The sequence below is a fragment of the Salvelinus sp. IW2-2015 genome, linkage group LG4q.2 (assembly GCF_002910315.2).
Source record: "Salvelinus sp. IW2-2015 linkage group LG4q.2, ASM291031v2, whole genome shotgun sequence".
NCBI classification, from domain to species: Eukaryota; Metazoa; Chordata; class Actinopteri; order Salmoniformes; family Salmonidae; genus Salvelinus; species Salvelinus sp. IW2-2015.
Genome location: NC_036843.1, coordinates 2,324,038 through 2,339,831, shown reverse-complemented (window position 1 = coordinate 2,339,831; position 15,794 = coordinate 2,324,038). Strand labels below are relative to the sequence as shown.

At 42.7% G+C, this 15,794-nt stretch overlaps 1 protein-coding gene across 1 annotated transcript in view; it reads left to right on the top strand.

The window, feature by feature from the left end:
* The first annotated feature begins 1,352 nt into the window (after positions 1-1,352).
* LOC111963128 (transcription regulator protein BACH2-like) overlaps positions 1,353-15,794 on the top strand; it is a 44,488-nt gene continuing 30,046 nt past the window's right edge. Inside the window, exon 1 of the mRNA XM_023986365.2 lies at positions 1,353-1,647. The gene's annotated coding sequence lies outside the window, so the exon portion shown is untranslated. The remainder of the gene's footprint in view (positions 1,648-15,794) is intronic.

The window sequence follows — 15,794 nt, the reverse complement described above, 5'->3', positions numbered from 1 at the left end:
ACATACAAGCAAAGAAATACACTACAAAGACACTCCCCTCTCCACCATACTGAGCATATGAGTTGGCAGCGTGCGCATTGATGTGGGCTGGTGTGGATAAAATGCCTGGGCCGAATTCTTGTCCTAGCCAGCCCATGCCACACAGGGAAAATAAATGGGCTCCAGGAGCAGCAAGTCTGTGACAACCTGATAAAACGTTATAGCGTGCAAGCTCCTTGGGGATCCGCTGTCTCTATATTAGAAAACACACTCTCTCTGCCTGACTATTGCTGCCTTGTTCAACCTATATTAGAGTGGCCTCCATACTGAACCAATATGTTTCTGCATAATGCAGAGGAGTGGACAGTCTCATGTCTGCTGTAACCTCTGAATTATATTTGTCTAATTATGTAAGAAATGGCTGTTGATTATTATTGTCTAGAATTGATCATTCAAATGAAATGTAGGTAGTTTTTTTGTCCAGTGGAGAGATTTGCCATGATATTTCACGCACATTCTGTGTTACAGCCTGAAACAATTATCTTGAAATAGGATTTCTGTGTAGGCGACTATAACAAGCATGTATCATGTCAAAGCCCACTGTTTCCTGCCTGTGGCATTCTCACCTTTAGCTGCATGCTCAAACAGACACATAGAGGGTCTGAAACTCATAGGCCATAATATGATTTATTTTAGAAAAATATACTATCAGTAGCATTACCATTATATAGCCTATATCATTATCACTTGATGGTGATTGTGTAGGGTYTTAGTAGCATAATGGGTAATGGAGTTGTGAACACTGCTGATGCTGGCTATTGTTCAGTCAGTCAGTCATGGATCTGTAGCAGGATGAGATCATGCTTTCTGTGTACTGAGGTCTAACAGTGATGTGAATAGAGTCTGACAAGCATCTCTGCTGCTCAAGCAGAGGCTGGTGATGTGCAATAGGGGGATTGTTTGCTCTGAGTGATGATAATCACTTAATGGGGGGTTGGTCATAAATGTGTTTAAATGTGTCATCAGTGAGATGCATTATTATTATTATGATTTTTATTTTTTATTATTGTAGCTTTTTTATGGCTTCGGGCTGGTATGACGATAGGATGTTATTTTGTCCTTTATTAATGGTTGATCATCATAGGATCATCGTCATTGTATGCTGTTTTCATTCCTAGCCATCCTCCTGTGCCTCGCTCCGCGCTGAATCAAACACTTCTATAGCCAAACCGGGACTTACGGTGACATGATTGTAAGGCCAATTCACCAACCTCAAGTGCGTCCCGCTATTTTGAGTAAAATGTCAAAGCGACGGGGGCTGTAGCGTAATTTCTGCACAGCGCATTGTTGTGAATGAGGGACAGGGTGACGTCAGCCCTCGAATGTCAACAATGTAGCTCCTGGGAGAAGGCGTTTCATAAGCGATACAAACAGCAGAGGAGGCTGCACGCTGTCTTTCAAAGGAACAAAAACCGTAACATTCACCGAATAGCAATTGTAATAGTGTAAGCACACTTTTACACGTTATAAAACAAAATATTGATGACTATTGAAAAACACGCGGTTTCAGCAGTTTGGAGGGGGTGCTGCTGAAGTCACCATGTGGAACCATTCTAATTTGTAAGAGACCAACGGAGCGCTGACGTGCAAGAAAACGGGAAAGTTACGGTGAGCTTATTACTGCTTATTACCTATAACTAATTACATTATGGCTTTGGTTTAAAGTGCGTTCCTTTCCCCGATTGCATTGTTCAATTTGCAGTGATTGTTTTATACTGATGTTGCCGCGCATTGCATTACATTTCCCATAAGTTCTTTGTTGACATCAAATCATATGCATACGTAAATGCATAGAGACGCGTGTATTTTTTATTTTTTTTACTTTGTTAATCAGCATAGCCAACGAATATCCTTCATTTGGCTGTACCTTGAAGTGCTCGTCCCATTGTGCAGAGCCGTGACAGTGCGCTTTGTTGTGGGGGGCATGTTTTCGAACGGTCAAAGCGCAGAGGCTGGGTGGTCGCTGCATGGTCAACATGACTCGAGCTTCCATAACGATGAGGGCACTGTCATTTTGCGGAAAGGGGGGGCAGAGAGGGACAAAGGATCACATCTCGTAGCTCCTATTCCCGCCCTTGGCCGCGCTAGAAGGACATTTTATTAATGTTTTTCAACGAATTAGTGACTTTCAATCATGCAATATAGATTTTTACTCACAAAAAACGGGAAATAAATTGCACATTGACAATTTTTGTTTCACGGCTAGATGTCACTCTGCTCCCCACGTGTTAGGCTACAAACACCAATTACAGATGACAATACATCTTATCATATGTAGATGAATGTCTGAAATTATTATTTTTAAATGATCAATGATTGAATGTCCTAATCTTATTTTTTTGGATTCATTGCATTGATTGATTAATTTGATTTAATATAACGGATTTTGTTTCAGTGCCATGCATGAATATCGTCTACCCCTCCTGGCCATCTAATACTATTGTAATCTTTCAATCTGGAATGTGGTGTCACTCGCACTCCCTGACCTGTTACTTGAGCAGTCTTTGAACAGCTGCCTCTTTGTTTTAATCTAATCATACTAAGGTCACTTGCTTTCCCTTATCTTTCCTTGTTTATGGTCTCACATGACGGGGAAAGGCGGATTTGGGTGCAACAGCAACTCAGACACTTGAGAGTGGAACATTTTTAGCACAGCATCTGATTCGGAGGAAGCGGATTTGCATCATTGTTTTGAAATGAATGGATAGAGTGAGGGAGAGGGGAAAAGGAGGAGGTGGGACTTGGACGACCCTGAGTTGTTGTCAGTCTGCCAGAGCCAGTCAATGAACACATTCAACCATGCATGGGGAAGCTAGCTATATGCACACAACCACGCACCAGGATCATGCCRTAAATTGAATAGAACGTGGCATGTGAGAGATGACTTGTGAACAGTGGCGTGTATTCATGGATGCCAAGTGAAGCCAGGTTTCCCCCCAAAATTGACCAATAAAATAATTTATCTTTCGTCTCTCTGTGTTTCATAATGTTTCATCAATTCGCAAGCGGCTGAATGTATCTCACCGGAGAAATCATTCGAGCGAGCGAAACAGCGCCCCTCGGTCTTTGTATGTGTTTCAGCCCATCATTTCGTATTATTCTGTACATAAATCCGAGACACTACATTTAGTATGATATGTTACGTTTTGTATGGTATGTATTAATTAGTGGATTTCCATAACTCATTTCGTATGATAAATTACAATTAGTATTATATGTTACGAATTTGCGAAATGTACAATATGTTACACATTTGCAAAACGTATGATATGTAACGATTTTTGCTAAATGTATGATATGTTACGAATTCTAGCTAGGTGGCCCGCTAACGTTAGCTATGGGTCAGGGTTAAGTTTAGGATTTAGGTTAAAGGGTTAAGGTTAGCTAAAATACTAAGTAGTTGCAAAGTAGCACGTAGTTGAAAAGCTGCTAATTAGCTGATGTTGTCCGTGATGAGTTTCGAACTTGCAACTTTTGGGTTGCTAGATGTTCGCGTTATACACCCAACCGTGGTGCTGTAATAGTGGTGCCAGCTCCTGTTTTCTTTGCGACTTGCAGTAACTCCATGGTTCTAAATCAATAGTTGTTTAGTAGTCCGAAAATGTCGAAAACATTAACTTGCTTGACCATGCTGTAGGTCATTTAACTGTTTGTTACATGCAATATGCTTTGTGGACTTCACCGGACAGAGGTTGCTCTATAGTTTTGTGATGAAACAAATGTGTGGTTTAATTTATTCTGCCACTGTGTCTTCTTATTGTCTCGGCCTCAGGCCTATATATCACGGTGTCAAAGGCATATGAACTAACAGGTTATAGAGCAAACAACGCAATTATCACACCACATAGGTTGTAATATGGCTTTTTTGGGGGGCTTTTTTTCTGTGATTTTACCCGTGCATTGCTACTGCTTGTGAAACTGAAATATTCAGCATAGCTGCTACAGCATTTTATGAATGCATCAAAAACAAGTCTGAACCTAACCTAACCTTCTTTTTTACCTCACCTTTTTAAAACAACATTCTCAGTAATTGAACCATATAACCACAAATACTACTGTAAAATGTAATGTTGTTAAAATAGCAGTTATGATAGTCGAGGAGGATATAATCGTGTCAAGTGTGCAGTGGTGATGTGTGGGTATAATAACTGAGGAAGCCAAGCCAGGAAAAATTCCATAATACAACCTATGTTGTGATAATTGCGTTGTTTGCTCTATGACCCATTTGTTCATACACCACTGGGATATACAATAAGGCAGAGACAACAAAAAGACAACAGTAAATTGAGGCGGAGTAAATTCAAGCACATACATTTCTTTCATCACAAAACCGGAGAGCAACATCTGTCCGGTGATGTCCATAAGGCAATTATTGCGTGTAACAAACCAGACATACATCATGGTCAAGCAAACGTTTCCGACAGTTTACTAAACGACTACTGATTTAGAACCACAGAGTTACCTCAAGTCAGCAAAAAGTAAACTGGAGCACTGCCTCCGCTATTCCAGCACCATTTCAACTTAAAAATGTAAGCATCATTAAATCAACTAGGCCTAATACAGTGAAAACAAAGTTAAAGATTGCAATAAACGATTTAGTGCAATCAATGTTGCTAAATAACGTGTGGCTGTCCATGGTAGCCTAACTCCTCACATGAGCAACAATGAACAAGCTAAGTTAGCTTTCTAATTAAAGGTGCAATATGCAGAAATCGATCCGCCATTTCCTGGTTGCTAAAATTCAAAGAGTTCACTTAATTTCAGTTGATGTGACTGGACGACGACATTATCAACATACAGCTGGCTGGTTATACGCTGTATCGGCAGGATGGAACAGTGGAGTCTGGTAAGACAAGGGGTGGCGGACTATGCATATATGGAAACAACAGCTGGTGCACGATATCTAAGGAAGTCTCAAGGTTTTGCTCGCCTTAGGTAGAGTATCTCATGATAAACTGTAGACCACACTATCTACCTAGAGAGTTTTCATCTGTATTTTTTGTAGCTGTCTACATACCACCACAGACCGATGCTGGCACTAAAACCACACTCAATGAGCTGTATTCCGCCATAAGCAAACAGGAAAACGCTCATCCAGAGGCGGCGCTCCTAGTGGCCGGGGAATTTAATGCAGTGAAACTTAAATCAGTTTTACCTAATTTCTATCAGCATGTTAAAAAATTCCCAACCACCTTTATTCCACAAACAGAGACGCGTACAAAGCTCTCCCTCGCCCCCAATTTGGCAAATCTGACCATAATTCTATCTGCTTACAAGAAAATTCCCAACCACCTTTATTCCACAAACAGACGCGTACAAAGCTCTCCCTCGCCCCCAATTTGGCAAATCTGACCATAATTCTATCTGCTTACAAGAAAAAATGAAAGCAGGAAGCACCAGTGACTCGGTCAATAAAAAGTGGTCAGATGAAGCAGATGCTAAGCTACATGACTGTTTTACTAGCACAGACTGGAATATGTTCCGGGATTCTTCCTATGGCATTGAGGAGTACACCACATCAGTCATCGGCTTCATCAATAAGTGCATCGATGACGTCGTCCCCACAGTGACCGTTATTACATACCCCAAACAGAAGCCATGGATTACAGGAAACATCCGCCCTGAGCTAAAGGCTAGAGCTGCCACTTTCAAGGAGCGGGACTCTAACCCGGAAGCTTATAGGAAATCCCGCTATGCCCTCCGACGAACCATCAAACAGGCAAAGCTTCAATACAGGACTAAGATTGAATCGTACTACACTGGCTCCGACGTTTGTCGGATGTGGCAGGGCTTGCAAACCATTACAGACTACAAAGGGAAGCACAGCCGAGAGCTGCCTAGTGTCACGAGCCTACCAGACGAGCTAAACTACTTCTATGCTCGCTTCGAGGCAAATAACACTGAAACAAACGTGAGAGCACCAACTGTTCCGGACGACTGTGTGATCACGCTCTCCGCAGCAGATGTGAGTAAGACCTTTAAACAGGTCAACATTCACAAGGCCGCAGGGCCAGACGGATTACCAGGACGTGTACTGTGAGCATGCGCTGACCAACTGGCAAGTGTCTTCACTGACATTTTCAACCTCTCCCTGTCCGAGTCTGTAATACTAACATGTTTTAAGCAGACCACCATATTCCCTGTGCCCAAGAACACTAGGGTAACCTGCCTAAATAACTACCGACCCGTAGCACTCACATCTGTAGCCGTGAAGTGCTTTGAAAGGCTGGTCATGGCACACATCAACACCATCATCGCAGAAACCCGAGACCCACTCCAATTTGCATACCGCCCTAACAGATCCACAGATGATGCAATCTCTATTGCACTCAACACTGCCCTTTCCCACCTGGACAAAAGGAACACCCCTATGTGAGAATGCTATTCTTTGCTCAAAGCTCATCAATAAGCTAAGGACCCTCGGGCTAAACACCTCCATCTGCAACTGGATCCTGGACTTCCTGACGGGCCGCCCCCAGGTGGTAAGGGTAAGTAGCAGCACATCCGCCACGCTGATCCTCAACACAGGGGCCCCTCAGGGGTGTGTGCTCAGTCCCCTCCTGTACTCCCTGTTCACTCATGACTGCACGGCCAGGCATGACTGCAACACCATCATTAAGTTTGCCGATGACACAACAGTGGTAGGCCTGATCACCGACAACGACGAGACAGCCTACAGGGAGGAGGTCAGAGACCTGGCCGTGTGGTGCCAGGACAACAACCTCTCTCTCAACGTGATAAAGACAAAGGAGATGATTGTGGACTACAGGAAAAGGAGGACCGAGCATGCCCCCATTCTCATCAACGGGGCTGTAGTGGAGCAGGTTGAGAGCTTCAAGTTCCTTGGTGTCCACATCACCAACAAACTAACATGGTCCAAGCACACCAAGACAGTCATGAAGAGGGCACGACAAAACCTATTCCCCCTCAGGAGACTGAAAAGAGTTGGCATGGGTCCTCAGATCCTCAAAAAGTTCTACAGCTGCACCATCAAAAGCATCCTGAAAGGTTGCATCACTGCCTGGTATGGCAACTGCTCGGCCTCCGACCGCAAGGCACTACAGAGGGTAGTGCGTACAGCCCAGTACATCACTGGGGCCAAGCTTCCTGCCATCCAGGATCTCTATACCAGGCGGTGTCAGAGGAAGGCCCTAAAAATTGTCAAAGACTCCAGCCACCCTAGTCATAGACTGTTCTCTCTGCTACCGCACGGCAAGCGGTATCGGAGTGCCAAGTCTAGGTCCAAGAGGCTTCTAAACAGCTTCTACCCCCAAGCCATAAGACTCCTGAACATCTAATCAAATGGCTACCCAGACTATTTGCATCCCCCCTCTTTTACGCCGCTGCTACTCTCTGTTAGTATCTATGCATAGTCACTTTAATAACACTACCTACATGTACATATTACCTCAATTACCTTGACTAACCGGTGCCCCCGCACATTGACTCTGTACCGGTACCACCTGTATATAGTCTCGCTATTGTTATTTTACTGCTGCTACTTGTAACTTTTATTTCTTATTCTTATTCGTATTTTTTAAACTGCATTGTTGGTTAGTGGCTTGTAAGTTAGCATTTCACTGTAAGGTCTAAACCTGTTGTATTCAGCGCATGTGACTAATAAAATTTGATTTGATTTGAAACACGCAATGTGTAGAGAATCATTGTAATCTAAACTGCTGTGAAATATATTTTCAATAACCAAAAATATTGTATTTTCAGCTGGTTGAAGCTGGTGTACAAAACCAAAAGTAAAAGACGCAAAAACTAAACTTAAGAACGGGAAGCATAGAAATAGCGCACATAGACAACATCTATCGCTTCTTAGAATTGCTTTCAATGACAGATCTGTAACTCACATTTCTATGTGAATTTGGATTTGCATCCTGTGACAGACATACATGTGGTTGGGAGGAGAGTGAAACACACTTCCTGTGCTGTGTATGTACGGAGGCGTATTGCCACTTTCACTCGCTTAAATAACAGGATTCGCTTGTGGTAACTTCTCACTGCCATGCCATATCAGCAACACATCCAAGATATATGGACATGCACTGTACAGAAAAGTAAAATCAGTAGCGTTTTGACAGTCACATTTATAGTGGAAATTGTAGATTGTGTCTAAATTAAGATTAAAAATGCACTATGCAGAAATCGCTCCGCCATTTCCTGGTTGCTAAAATTCTAATAGTTCCCCTAATTTCAGTTTATGTGACAAAACAAGCAGGTGCAGTGTAGAAAATCATTGTATCATCTAAACTGCTGTGAAATATCTTTTCCATCACCAAAAATATTGTATTTTCAGCTGTTTGAAGCTGATGTACCAAACCGAGAGTTAAAGACGCAAAAACAAAACTTAAAAACGGGAAGCATAGAAATAACGCGCATAGAACAGATATACCGCTTCTTAGACTTGCTTTCAATGAGAATGACAGATCTGTAAATCACATTTCAATGTGAATTTGGTTGGGTCGCCCCAGAAATTGCATATTGCAGATTTAAGATTAAGATCACTTTATTTGTCTTAATTGTATCAAGGTCAAACAGAAATTTGACTTCCGCTTTGGGGTGGCAGATAGCCTAGTGGTTAGAGCGTTGGGCCAGTAACTGAAAGGTTTCTAGATTGAATCCCCGAGCTGACAAGGTCAAAATCTGTTGTTCTACCCCCGAACAAGGCAGTTAAACCATTGGAAATAAGAATTTGTTCTTAACTGACTTACCTAGTTAAATAAAGGTTAAAAAAAACAAATATCCCAGCCTCTCAGAAAGATACACATGGAACAGGGTGCCACTATACTATGGGGCCCATGGAGTAGTTGTTTTCGGGGGGTTAAGTGCCTTGCTCAAGTCCACAACAGCAGGCGATGGTATCTAAGATTTGATACCAGCAACCCTCCGGTTGCCAGCTCACTTCCTGCCAGATTTTTCTTGTCAGACCTGGCATTTGAACTGGCAACCTTCCGGTTGCCTCTCAAACCACTATGCTATCTGCCGGCTGCCGACCCGTATTTTGTCACATCGTAATAAGAATAAATAGGACTAGCTGAACTGAATGCAGGTCTATTTTCATCTTAGATTCGTCATGTGAGGACATTGCCAGAGGGTGTTTTGTGTGTGTTTGTCCACCTTTGTGTCTGTATACGCCTGTGTGTCTGTGTCCGCTTCTGTGTGTGTGTCTGCTGCGTCTTTGTGTGTGCGTGTGTGTGCCTGTCATATTCCACTCATAGTCATTGTTTCCCTTAGGATGTATTTCAGCAGCGGTGGCAAATAGAGTGTGTGGGGGGGGGGGGGGGGGGGGGGTGTTAATCACTTAATCAGTAAAAACACTATAACTAATTGAGAGGTCTACCATTACTTGTTACTTTTGTGAATTTTCATTATCCTCTCCTCATGAGGGAGAGAAATTAGAAAATATCTTAAAGATATGTGGGTTTTTGGTAACGGAATTTCAAGGTACAAGGCAATGTTTCTTAAACTTATAGAAGGCAGAAACATTTCTCCTAAACTAAATATAAGTGTTGATATTAGTTGGAAGGGGTCTTTACTTCAACATTATTCTGTTTTGATGTATTTCTAACACCCTTTAAGACTTTTTCTGGTAGATGTTTTCTAAGACTCTTTTCCTTCTGTTTGACCAGAATCAAAGCCTTTGATTATTTCTAATTTATAGGATGGAAAATTGTTGAAAGATATATACAGTATATGCCTTAATTTTCAAAAATATTGACTCTTAGCTTGCATTTGACAGCCAATTGGACATGCTCCTATGTTCTTCACATGTTGGTGCTCATTGGCCCTTTTACATGGAAATAGACAATTACATTATGTATGGTGAAGCACTGTGAGGCATTTCTCGGTGCTGTCACACAGAGGGAGAACGTCTGTATGATAGACAGACAGTGGTACCAATGCATTGGATTCAACTCCACTGGAGAAAGACATAGTACAGAATCTACCGTTACCCATGCGGAATCTATCCATATGAGACATCACCTCGTATGTTATTCTTCCACACACTGTCTGGCAGGCAGTATTGAAGCACAGCCCCCTAGTATGTACAGAGAACAGATAGTGCTGTGAGGTACATGTATAATTTACAGTGTAGAGCGTAGTGAAAGTCAAGTGCGGGTATGACTGAGTGTATCAGGATTCCCGTCTCTCTGAGAGGTTTGCTGAGGTGCAGGAAAAACAGTCAGAGCGACACCTCACCACCTCCTCTCCTCTCCCCATTATCACTCCCATCAATCCATCCAAGGTGATAAGGACAGACTGTCTCTGGGGACGCCCGAGTGCCAGAGCGCTCCAGGGCAGACAGACCAAACCGTGGAGAGAGGCTGTAGATGAATATCCCTCTCTTTCTATCTATCTATCACTTTCATTGTCTTTTTCTTTCTGTATTCTCTTTAGCTTTCCCTCCTTTATGTACCTTTATTATGCTTTATATCTCTGTCTCTCTCTTTCTCCCTCTCTTTCTCTCTCTTTCTCCCCCATTAACATATTGTCTGTGAATGCAGTAGAGGGTTTAATGGTGCTCAAGCAGCGGTGTCTGTCATGTGATTATATTTCACACATGAATCCCGTGATTTTTCATCATGACTGTCAGCAAACATGCATCGAAACCTATATTCCATCAAATTCCTATATGAAATAAAATGTTTTTTTTAATGCAAAATGTATGGAAGTGCACACATTGATAAAAACGTATTGACCTTTTGTGCTATTTCTTATGAAATGTGAATCGCCCATAAGTTTGAAAAAAATCGAGATATGATTTTTAGGCCATATCCCCCAGCCCTACTAGCACAGCAGAAACGTGTATTTTTATCAAAGTGTGAAAGGATGTGTACATCCTACGTCCTGATGCATGCAGTTCCCTCCCACTGGGCACAGACTGGTTGAATCAACGTTGTTTCAATGTAATTTGTCAACGTATTGTGATGTGGAATCTTTGTGGAAAATACATTGGATTTGAAAAAAGTCATCAATGTATCAATTATTAATTTGTATACAAACTGGCATTAAAGCCAGACTAAGTCAGTGGGACAGATGGAACTATCTAAGCAGAAGATACATCAAGTGTTGATATTTGGTTGCGTTGACAACCAAACAATTCAATATCACTTTTGAAATGCAACAAATAGTCTAATAAGTTGCCGACAAGTTAACAAATGATATGTTGGATTCACGTCTCCAACTCAACCACAAATAAAAGTTAACGAATGTGATTAAGCCAGTGGCTCAGATGGAACTAACTAAGCAGTAGATATATCTAATTTAAAAGTTGATATTTGGTTGCCTTGTCAAACAAACACAATTCAATATTACTTTTGTAATACAGCAAATAACCTAAAGTTAAGGTTATCTTACAAACGAATGTAACATTGGGTCAGTAACAGAAAGGTTGCTGGATGGAGTCCCCGAGCTGACAAGGTAAAAATCAGTCGTTCTGCCCCTGAGCAAGGCATTAACCCACTGTTCCCTGGGCACCGAAGACGTGGATGTCGATTAAGGCAGTCCCCCGCACCTCTCTGATTAAGAGGGGTTGGGTTAAACGCGGAAGACACATTTCAGTAGTACAACTGACTAGGTATCCCCCTTTCCCTATCACATCCATGGCCACATTTTGAGGTTACTGTAACTATACATGTCTTCTTATGTAATCATATAAGGCGTGCATGTTCAACATAGCATGCAAAGGTCTTCGCAGGTCTGTGGAGATCTTCACAATTTCTGTAATAATCTGCGCAGAATCTCATGGCATTGATCATTTGCACCATGTACTTTTAATGTAATCACGTCTCCAGTCCAGACCATTTGTTTCTGCTATTAGATGAAGCACATTGATAACCCATTAATCTGTTGTATAAATAAACAACATATCTGACATTGTATTCCCATTTGAACTTTGTTGTGCTTTTAAATGGTTGAATGTGCAATGATAGACATTTGGGTGGTGACTAAACCGAAAATGAGACATTGTTTTTCCATTGGAATTTGGTTGTGGTTTTAGACAGGGATGGGAGGTTCAGCTCTTTTAATCTGATCTTTTCAACTCGTTCAGTCAAAAAGAAGAAATCTTTCGACTCATTTTGTTCATTTGAGTCAGTCATGCCCAGAGCACGACTGGTGAACGATGAACTGAAAACTCGAAAGAGTCATGGTTCGACAAGCCTCTCGTTCACGTCATTCACAATAGGTGTCTTATTGGAGCTGTCATTTGTGACTGAGACTTGCAAACGTGTGCTTTTAACAATGTACATTTGTTGATCGCTAGGCATACAAATGTGTTGAGGTCTAGTTGGGGCCGCAACCGGACTAGATTGTGAACGACTCTTGACAGAGTGCATTGCTTGACTGCCGTGAGGGTGATAAGCGTGATGTCGTTCGGAAAACTGCAGACCCCCTACGATTCTTCCCTTGAGTTCAGGTTTGTGGAGGTTCTAGAGTACGAGTGTTCCAGTGTGTTAAGGTTCTAGAAAGCTCTGTCCATCATAATATTCAATCATCAATGAATTGCGTTCACTCTTGCACCATGCACAATCAATGATCAATTCTTAACATGTCTTTTTCCTCTATGCTCATGATCTATTGTCCTGCGCACATATGACAGACAGTTGGTGGTCGGAGCACATCTCTGGAGCCGCTGAGCAGGAGTAGTATGTATTAATCCTGCTGTAAGACTCATTGTGGCCAGCACTAGCAGGTCACACGAATGACTAAAATGAACGAGTCGCTCAGGAAAACAAGTCATGACTCACGAGTCAGTAAAAGGAGTAATTCAAAAAGCACAAATTGTTCGCGAACGGCACATCACTAGAAACCACAGTGATAACACATTGGAAATTCAACAAACTTTTGGCTGTCTTTTTGAGTGGGTGAATATAGTTTCTAATCTCATTGATCAACATCTCAATCAAATATTACCTAATTATCCATGTTGATATGATGTGGTGTGCCCAGTGGGCTGTGCTCGTATCTGTGCCACCAGTACATCACGTTTAATAGGCATGGAATTGACAATTCATGTTCACAGCATGACAGTTGTTTTCACATTGTGGTTGAATTTTGGCGTTTCTTGACAGATCATTCCACATTCATGTATTCATCCGGACCTACCGCTGGTAAGAATTGTGCTCGCCGGATTGTAGGATTTTGACAGCATATTAGGGGATGCTTATACATTTTGGCAGCATAGTTTGACACAGACCACCATTGTCATATATTTCGTACAGTCCAGATGCTGTGTGTATATGCTCTAATGTGTATGCATTGATTTAAGAGAAAAGCCCCCTTGATTGCCCAATACCAGGCTAGTCTGCTTTATAGAAACTAGAATGTCCCCAGTCCGGGCATTCTGGCCCAGTATTGGCACAGCTGATGGCTGGCTGGGTTTGGGGTTGGATAACCTTGCCATATATCTGGCAGCCCATCTGGCATGGCAGGGCATGATTAGTGGAGCCGGGGCAGATGGTGACGAGATCATACCCTGGGTCTTTGTTGTTTTGGGGGGTGCATTAATCCATGGATTCCATGGGTGGGCCCACCAGATAAGCCAAAGCCCATGTTGTTTATTCCCATTCTCTCTTGCTTGTTTATAGGCCTCCAGATACATATAGGTTATATTTGGTATGAGTCATGGCACCACTGGGCAAAACAATGACAAAGGCCTTGCAGTCGACGAGCCAGTGTGAAGCCAGTGAACAAGGCAGTAGGAAAAAGGCCTGGTGAACTCATCAAGCTCGGTGTGAGTGTGTGAGCGAGAGAGAGAGAGAGAGAGAGAGAGAGGAAACCCTTGAGAAGCTTCATGCAGAGAGAGGAGTTAGACAGGAAGGCAGGCATGGAATCCTCACGAACCACAGGAAGAAACATAGGCAGGGCGAGAGAGAATGAGCTGGATTCTTGGAATGCACTTTAGCTGGGGCTACATTCTACAGGCTGTCAGTCATTAACCAGCTGAACCCAGTGAACCTGAGTGGGGCTCTAAGGTTCTTCCTGGGAGCTAAGTTACACCGGCCAGCCGGCCAGTCAGACTCTATGACAGAGTCATGTGCTCCACGAGGAACGAGGGGTCATTGAGGGGGAAAACCACTCCAATCAAGGGAACAAAAACAAACACAGGTCATTGCTCTGGTCTGTTTGTTATGTTTGATCACTTAGTCAGCGGTTCCACCTCTTTCATTTTAATGTGGAAAGAACAGGGTTGTGCATTTCTCCTCACGCATTCTTATTCTACAAATACTATTATTGCAGCAGCTGTGGTAAATGTTGATAAGTTATTGAGTATTATAAACTGGGTGGGTCGAGCCCTGAATGCTGATTGGCTGAAAGCCGTGGTATATCAGACCGTATACCACGGGTATGGCAAAACATTTATTTTTACTGCTCTAATTAGGTTGGTAACCAGTTAATAATAGCAATAAGGCACCTCTGGGGTTTGTGATATATGGCCAATATACCACGGCTAAGGGCTGTGTCCGAGCACTCCGCGTTGCGTTGTGTTAAGAACAGCCCTTAGCCGGTTACACTGGCCATATACCACACCCCCTCAGGCCTTATTGCTTAAATAATCTCGTGTTAATACAGTGCAATACAATACAACATTGGATGTGAGATTGTGCCCTATGTGGTGGATATTACACCTGTCTTTTTACATTATAATGCTTCCACATTCCTTTCCATGTTTGTGGCTGAAAGAAGACATGTTTTGGTCTTTGATGTGAGGGGATTAGTGTTTGTGAGCCTCGACGGTTCTGGGACAGATGATATAGTACAGTAGGAGGTAAATAAACAACCGCTTGGTTATACTCGTAGGAAGTGACGCACCACCTTGCTTTTACCCTCCAATCCTTTACTTGGAATGTTCACTGCAACAAAACATTGTCTCTTTTTAGTTTCTTGGTCAAGTTAGAACTCTCAACTCTCACTGCAGTGCTGTCATACACATCCGATATGACAGATAATACAGTACCCACCATTGCGACCTGTACGCTCTCGTTGGTTGGCCCTCGCTTCATTCTCGTCGCCAAACCTACTGGCTACAGGTTATCTACAAGTCTCTGCTAGGTAAAGCCCCTCCTTATCTCAGCTCACTGGTCACCATAGCAGCACCCACTCGTAGCACGCGCTCCAGCAGGTATATCTCACTGGTCACCCCCAAAGCCAATTCCTCCTTTGGTCGTCTTTCCTTCCAGTTCTCTGCTGCCAATGACCGGAACGAACTGCAAAAATCATGTTCCATTAACACCGATGGAGCTGTGGAGGCCCTGAGATCAGCTTCTTTTGGCGTAGTCTAATGACTTTGGTAGGGACAGCGAGCATAGGGACCGTACCATATTTTGACGCATAGGGTAGATGGAGAGAGATGTAGAAGATAGAGTTGTTAGTTGGATTGATGTCGGACATTGTTGGGGAAGTACATTGGTCCACAACCTTTCTTTCTTACTTGTTTATATCACCCATATCTTATTTTGGATGGATTCCCAGCCTCTAACATTTGTGTTGGCACTAGATGCTCTACCATTGCATCACAGATGTGAGACATCCAATCATTTTTTGGGTAACACCTGAGTTTACCAGAAACCCTAGAGTGTGCAAGATATGGAGACTGAAGCAAAAGACCCCAGGCCATAAATGATGTCAGCCACAGAGCAGAAAGAAGAGGAGAGTGGATGACTTAAATCTGGAAATGGACTGACAGCCAATAAAATGTCCCCACAGATGGAAACTCCCCTGCTTGTGTGAGGACAGGTGTAATG